We start from the raw sequence: 8,356 nt of genomic DNA on the forward strand, positions 1-8,356 counted from the left end.
CCAATACTTAACAAAGATCTCATTCAGCAAACTACGTTCTGCACTAACTTCAATCCACTTCCAATCAATGCAATCAGCAGTACTTGAAGGCTGTTACACCAATATGCCTGTTGCCCAGAGTCTCTCTCGTGTGGAGATCCAGTGCCAGAAGATCTGTGCCATTACCTGTTAATTCTGTCCACTCTACCAATCCCCTAGGAAGAAATTTCTAGACTCAATCTTGACCTCCTTAGATACTAGAACAGAAACTGAAAAAATTCTAGGTCTACTAGCAGATGTAGAGGCCGAGATTTCGTATAAGGTAGCCCTCTTTGCCCTCGCTGCAGAGAAAATTCGGAAGAAAATAGTAGCAGTACCATAGATTGATTACCAACGGAAGCCTGGATGGGAGAGAGAGAGAATTATTATAATGTTTTATTGTGCCCTAACTTAGTTTTTAATTCTTCTCGTTTTAGAAGTTCATATAGATGTTATTGTTATATTGTTCTGTCATTGTAATGGCCTATGGCTAAAGGCAATAAACTGAAACCTGAACCTGAGTTAGTTGGTGCTCTCAGTCCTTTTGGCCTGGGAACGCCCCCTGCTAGAGGTGGAAAGTTGCACCAACAGAACATGGTGTGGCCTATAGGCACCAATTGAACTGAAAACAAGTCATTCCCCTGCTGCTGCAGCCTCGCCAATTAGACTTGGAGGAGCTCAGGATGCCGACTACAAGCTCAACCAATCTCCTCCCTCCCAGCGGTGACAAAAACACCTCCCCAGAACCCAGTTGACCCCACCACACACAAAAACGTCAGCCAGGACATCTTACAACTCAGTACATAGGGCACGTGACAGGGGGCTCCGTCTCAGAGCTCCCTGTCATGCGGACTTAGAGCCCTAACAGGTACCCCATCTTTGGAGACTCAACCCAAAGGGGCAACCATGCACTAAAAGGTAACCAGGGGCAAAGATCCTAAACCTGCTCCCTGTCTCCCCTCGCTTGAGGCTGGGTGCCATGACAGCACCTCCTGCACTCAAGCCCAGCAATGAGTTTGTGCACAGGCAGCACAAACCATGGCTGTGCAGCACCATGGCCCCTGACATGTGATGGGAAAAGATCCCAGGGAAATTTCCTGGGACATCTTGGTGGGGGAGAATGCTTTGCCATTTGCCTGGTTCCTACCCTTGGCAGAACACAGGGTGTATCTGTGGTTTTTGGGGGGAGGTCACCCTACATGGTGAACCAGCTTGCCATGCAACCCTTTAACTCATTTCCTTGCAGAATCAAAGCCTTGAGCAGCAACTGCAGGTGCTGCGATGAATGGATTGCCAGCAATCCCTGAGCACTTCAACACAGAACAGGTGAGTGTGATTTGGATGGTACCATTATATGCCTGTGGGGGGGTTCATGACAAGCTCCCACCCCCCAGTCTGCATTTGCAGACCCTATCAGGACAATACATCCATGACTGAGCTCGTCATGGCACTCGTGGCTGGTTGCCATGGCTGGACGTATCTCTGTTTTACTTGCACGTCGAGATTCAGCAGAGAGTCTTGAGGGTGTGGCAAGTCCTGCCTCCCCCCCCCCCACACACTCTGCTTAGTCCACTGTTCCTTTTTTTTTTTTTTTAAATATATTTTTATTGGGTTTTTAAAACATGTACATACCCACCACCTATACACCACAAATACATCATAAATGCATACTCCAAGCAGTAACATAGCTAATTTCTCTCCAATACAATTTTGGTACTACATATAAATTCATTTTTTCCATTAATCCATATATCTTAATAATAATTCATAAGTCAACAATAGTATCTAGTTTCTCTAGTTAGGCAAGTCTTTACGTCTACCTCTTCCCATTTAAACCAAAATATTGGTCTACTCTACCAAATACATCTGTTGCTTTTTTCTTTTCTTTTTTAAGTACACCTTCAGATTTCCTTCCAGCCCTTCCAAGTTCCACCTGTAATGTCATTCCACAGACACATGCCATGCTGGGAATCCTCAGTCCTCTTCCTCATGGTCCCAGGGAGGAAGCAAACAGTCTTCACACCTCACCATTTTTTGCAGTGCAATAAAGTCTGTGTTGTGCTACAACTGTGTCTCTGCTGTTTGGTTTTGACTACGTGACAGGAGCTCCACACCTCTCCCTGCCCCACTTCCTCCCCAGCCCATCTGTGATTCCCCCGATGGCTTCCCAAGGACATGTCTAAGGGGGCGGGCTCTTGGGTCACTGTGGATGGTTGTGCAGTTCCCACACCGGTCATAGTCATCTGCCAAACATAGCAGGGGCCCAATGGCACCTCCAAAGTTGACTTAATGACAGGTTCCCTCCCACACCTTGCAGGCTTCTGTGTGAAGGCGGGATGGGCCAGGGGGTGGTCTGGGTGGGCCATCTTGGTATGTTGGTTAGAGTATGAGACTAGATCTGGGAGAACCAGATTCCATTCCCCACTTGTATCATGGGTGGGTGGCCTTGGGCCAGAAGCACACCCTCAACCTAACCAACCTCATGGGGGTTGTTGTGAGCTTGAAACGAAGGAGAGGGGAATAATGTAAGCCACTTGGGGGGAAAAGGTTGGAAATGAATTGAGTGAATTAACAAAGTTCATAACCGGGGGGGGGGGGTCAGAAATGAATTGAGTGAATGAACAAAGTTCATAATGGTGTGTCTGCTCCAGGAACGGGAGCCTCTGCCACCCAGGGGGAAGACATATGTGAAGATAACACTGAGGGGGCAGGGGATCACGGGGGTCCAGAGTCAATGGCTGGGGACAGCCAATGCAACCGACAGACTTGATGTTCTTGGAGGGGGTTGGGGTTTAAGGGGAATATGCCCATTGGAAATACTGGCATGCAGGAATGACAAATGACTTGCATGGTTTCATCATCATCGCTTTATTACAGTTTGTAACCAGCACAAAACAGTCCAGATATATAAAAAACTGGATATCAAAATATAACTATAATAATATGAAATTTAGATATTAATGTAAAGACAGAAGAAAACTGAAACATTTACAAATAATTAGAATGAAACATCATATAATCTATATCAGACCTTTACATACTGTCTATGAATTCTGTAAGCTGCTGCTAAAAATTTTGCACACGCCAACGTGATCTCTGGGTTAGAATCTGATAGAAGCATATTGGTTTCCATTGTAATATGTCACAACCAATGTTCCCTCTAAGCTCCACAGTGTTGTGACCAAAAGTTCTACCGCATGAGTGAAAAAAGCTAGTAGCATAAGTGAGCGAGTCTATATGACTATTGCATAAATTAGTTTTTTAGACGATTATTTTCATAAACTTGTAAAAATCTCAGAATGAATTCTTTTAAGCTATATTTAAACTATATTTAAAAAATTAATTTAAACATTATAAGAGAAAACAATCAACTTGAATTTCATAATAAAAATGTCTTCTATTGGGGTAGACCAGGCCTCCAGAGAACAGATTCACCTGCCCTTTTCCACTATCTTGATAGACCTGGCTTCCAGAGAACAGGTCTACCCTCCCCTTTCCACTATCTTGGTAGACCTGGCCTCCAGAAAACAGGTTACCCACTCCTTTCCGGTATATTGGTAGACCTGGCCTCTGAAGAACAGGTCTACCCACTCCAGTCTACTATATTGGTAGACCTGGCCTGGGACCGTCACCATGCATTGAGCCTTAGAAAACATACTAGCACTGGGGGTGGGGTGGGGACTCTTTCAGTCCAATTTGGGGTTTTTTTAGTGAAATATGAGAAATTACAGGTCAAATATAAGAGAGGTGGAACAATCACCATGAGAACCCTACCTAACCTAACAAACAGGGAGCTGCGTAAATGTTATCAACCTGCCCAAACGACTTATTTATTCATATATTTATATCCCACTTTCCCCTTTGACTCAAGGCAGCTTACAAATCATACTGACAAGCATAACAGGGATGTGCAAAAATAAATAAATATTTTTTCCCAGCTCCATTATAGCCTATGGGGATCATTATAATCAATGGGCCCCATAGGCTATAACAGAGAATCTATCCAGGAGGCTCGGGGGGGGGGGCTGTTTTTTTAGGTAGATTTTATGGCCAAGTCTTAATGAGCGACACACCTAGGCAGTTCCTTGGCAGTCATCCTGAAATTACTCATCCGTCAGTTGACAGCTGACGGCGGGCCATGAGTCTCACACTCATCCTCCTTTCCTGCAACTCTGTGTACCTCTGACAGCATCAGCGCTGCAGGGGTGTGCATGAGCTAGGTGGGCTGGGAGTGGCTTCTGAAGACTTGTTTACTGCTTCAGAGCGACAAGGTGATGGCTCGGTTTCAGCTGTAGGCTGTGACTTCTGATCAGCTGGTAACCTGACCTCTTTTTGGTCTCCTTCTGGCTCAGAGCCAGCTACAGCCAGTTGTTCAATTACTGGCTGAGGGCAGGCAGCTCTTTGTCAGAGGAATCCATGCCATTGCTGAGCACAGACTGACGACAGTAAAGCTCAAATGTATATAAGAAGCACCCTTAATTACCATAGTAATTGATTTTACAACAGTGTTTTCTTAGCTGTTTTGGCTGGGTGCTCCATGCATCCAATGGAGTAAGATTTGACTCACAATAGTTTATGCAGAATACATTTTGTTCATTTTTAAGGTTCTGTTTGACACCTGATTAATTTTACCGTCTTTCTAGCTTTGTAATGCAAATTTAAAATATACTGGGAGAGAAAACTTTGGTCACAGATGAGATCTAAATGAATCAAACTTTCAGGTAGTCTTATATCAGAGTCTTAATTTTTTAAAATAAATAACAGTAACTTTTCAGATCAGCATTTCTGATCAACTCCTTCTGAGTAGACCTGCTTAGGATTGCTCCTAGAGTGTCTTGGGAGTCTAAGATGTCCTCGAACTGGTTACTCTCAGAAATCAACAATCATTGTACCTGTCAGTTGGTGCACCAACCAACATTGGTGAAAGGAGGTACATGCCACAGAGGGGACCTGTTCTTCCAAATGTAGGCACATATCTAATAGCACCCCAGCTGTGAACTAGCTCCTTCAGAGGCAGTGCAACACCATCCACAACAGGTTGACTGGCTGTATAATTAAACATAAGTTTATTGACCTTTACACAGCCTATTGTTGCCTTTCAATCCTTTTTAGACGAGCCATTGTTTCACCTTAGTCTGTTGACAAGAAGTAGATTTGAGTGTTGTCATACCTCCTGCCAAACAATATAAAAATTTGTAGGACGTCAATGAAATTTAGCATCTTTTTGTTGAAACAAGCTTCTTATGATGTTATACCTTTCCACTGTACAAGTCTTTTAAAGCTGCTGGTGCACACAATACAAAGATTATTTTGCTAGCCCAATAATTTGAAGCAATGGGATTGATTAATCTTCCACATTTGTTTTCAAATAGCTTCTTTTCCAGTTAAGCTGGTTGTTGGTAGGTTATGCAATGCTATTTTTGTATCTATGTGTTCTGTAGGATTGCAGCCTTAAAGAGGTTACTTGAAAGAACTGGGTGGACCTGGTTTAACAATCTGTGTCCTTCACTAATATAACATTTTTAATATGGAGGCAATTCAAACAGTAACAGGAGAGAAAAACTATTTTGTATTTCATTTGGGACATATTCATCTTTCCTGGATGCAACCACTGAGATTCAAAAGGGGCTAGCTGCTGAAGCTGCTCACACTTCACTCATTTTCCAGACTTAATATAATTTTAATTTATTGAATTGCAGATGAAGAAAGAAATTAACACCTTTACAGAAAACATACCTGTTACCTGAACTTGAATCATGGCTACAAAGCCCAGAATATCCCAACTGTGGAGAGGACGCCCTGGCCATTTTATTCAGAGTTGGGGAGCACAACTATCACAATTTTTGTAGAATGTAAAGCTCTGTTGGGAGATCCATGATAATTCCAGAGGGGTAGCTGTGTTAGTCTATTGTAGCAAAATAAAACAGAAGTCCAGTGGCACCTTAAAGAACAACAACATTTATTCCATTATGAGCTTTTGTGAGTCAGAGCTCACATCCTCAGATTCAGTAAGAGAAAATCACTTTCCATGCCTAAAGAACTATGGCTAAGCTGAGAATGTAATTCCTCTCATTATGCTACAGGAATCATAAGAAGGAAGAAAATAAATACTATACTCCATGATGGGACATCATGTGACATTCAGAGGAGGCTGGGGAAGGGAGGCTCAGATCTCTTTGGGACGTTTAGATGTTATTTAAACTGCTATAATAAAAGTTCAGATGGAGTGTACCACAATTAGAAAAAGTACAAACAAATCCAGGAGGAAACCTCATATGGTTAATGGGCAGAGTAAAGGAAACTAAAATGCAAAAAGACTTCCTTTAAACTGTGGGAGTCTTGCCTAAATGATCATGAATGCTTGCAAAGTAAACAGATTCAGGTGGGTAGCTGTGTTGGTCTTAAGCAATAGAACAAAGTTTGAGTCCAGTGGCACCTTTAAGACCAACAAAGTTTAATTCTGGGTATAAGCTTTCGTGTGCATGCATGCTTTGTCAGATACATTGAAACAGACTTCCTCAAACCTTACGTATAGGTAGAGAGAGGATGGGGGAGGTAAGTTGCCACCAGGAATGGTTAGTCAAGATGCAGAAGTATGTAAGTATAGCTAAGATTGGATTAAAGCAGCTGGTAAGATCTGTGAATTCTAGCAAATTAGCATACAAATTAAAGAGTTAACACAGATATAAGAACTAAGTTTGAGTCCAGTGGCAACCTTTAAGACCATCAAATTTTAAAATGTTAGTTATTGGTACAATATGGTACACATATGGTACACATGACTTAGCATGTGTACATGCACAATTCTTCAGATACATTAAAATAGACTTCCTCGAGCATTACCTATAGGTGGGGGGGTTAGTTGCCAGGAAGGGCTAATTAGAGTCAAGACTCATAAGTAACTGAGCAATAAGTACAGCTAAGGTTGAGTTAACCCATTTGGTAAGACCTGGGGATAGAAGCGACTTAGCATACAGATAATAAGAGAGTTAACAACAGATATGAGAACTAAGTTTGAGTCCAGTGGCATCTATAAGACCAACAAAGTTTAATTCTGGGTAAAAGCAAGAACTGAATGACTTAGCGTGTGTAGGGAGATAACAACCCAATATCTCTGTTTAACCCTGGGGGTTCCATTGTCCTGAGTGTTGTAATAACTTGTAATTCAGCAATCTCCTGTTCCAGTCTATTTCTGAAATCCCTTTGCAATAAAACAGCACTTTGAAGTTCCCCATTGAGTGCCCTGGGAATTTGAAATGTTCTCCTATAGGTTTCTCAGTTTTGTGATTCTTGGTGTCAGATTTGTGTCCATGTATCCTTTGGTGTAGGGTTTGACCTGTTTGCCCTGTGTAGAGAACTGAAGGGCATTGTTGGCATTTAATGGCATATACAATGTTAGAAGATGAGCAAGTGAATGAGCCTGAGATGGTGTAGTTGGAAGTAAATGTAATTGTTAATAAGGCAAGTGGAAAAATAATTTGAGTGTACTGCTGCAAACCTTAAAACAATGTACATTTATTTAAATGCATCAGGAACAGGAAGCTAGCAAGGGAGTTACATGGACTGTTCAGTGTAATAGAATCACTAAACATTAGGAAGAACTTCCTGACAGAGCGATTTCTCAGTGGAACAGGCTTCTTCGGTAGGTGGTGGACTCTCCTTCTTTGGAGATTTTCAGAGGCTAGATGGCCATCTGACAGCAATGCTGATTCTGTGAACTTAGGCAGATCATGAGAGGGAGGGCAGGAAAGGTTGCCTCAGTGCTTAGTTCTTGTGGCCCTTTCTTACACGCCCAGGGAAATGCTGATTGTTCACTTTGGGGTCAGGAAGCAATTTTTCTCCAGGCTGGTTTGGCCAGGGATCCTGGAGGTTTTTTGTCATCTTCTGGGCATGGAATAGTGGGTGAGGTTTGGGGAGGGAAGTAACCTCAGCAGGGTACAATGCCATAGAACCCACCCTCCAAAGCAGTCATTTTCTCCAGGGGAACTGATTTCTGTCATCTTGAGATCAGTTGTCATTCTGGAAGTGGCTGAACACACCTGCTCTGGCCTACAGGCCCCATTTCCGCCCTGCCCTCCTAGGGGTTTCCAACTCCCTGGAGGGGCTCTTCTTTATCTCTAGGGTAACTCGCTGCCACCACTTGCACTTTTGTCAGGAATTGCCCGCTGGGAGGGACAGAACTCCTAGCTTCCTTTCCCAGTTCTGAGGCCTTGCCTCTGAGTCTCCCGCTACCCAGTGCCTGGTTACCACAGGGACAATTTACTGCCTTGGGCACCCTTGGAGGAATAGCTGCTTGCCAACACCCTGGGAAGAAAGTGGGGGAAGAGGGTGGCGGGGC

The sequence above is a fragment of the Gekko japonicus genome, unplaced genomic scaffold (assembly GCF_001447785.1).
Source record: "Gekko japonicus isolate JY-2015 unplaced genomic scaffold, Gekko_japonicus_V1.1 scaffold1430, whole genome shotgun sequence".
Classification (NCBI taxonomy): Eukaryota; Metazoa; Chordata; class Lepidosauria; order Squamata; family Gekkonidae; genus Gekko; species Gekko japonicus.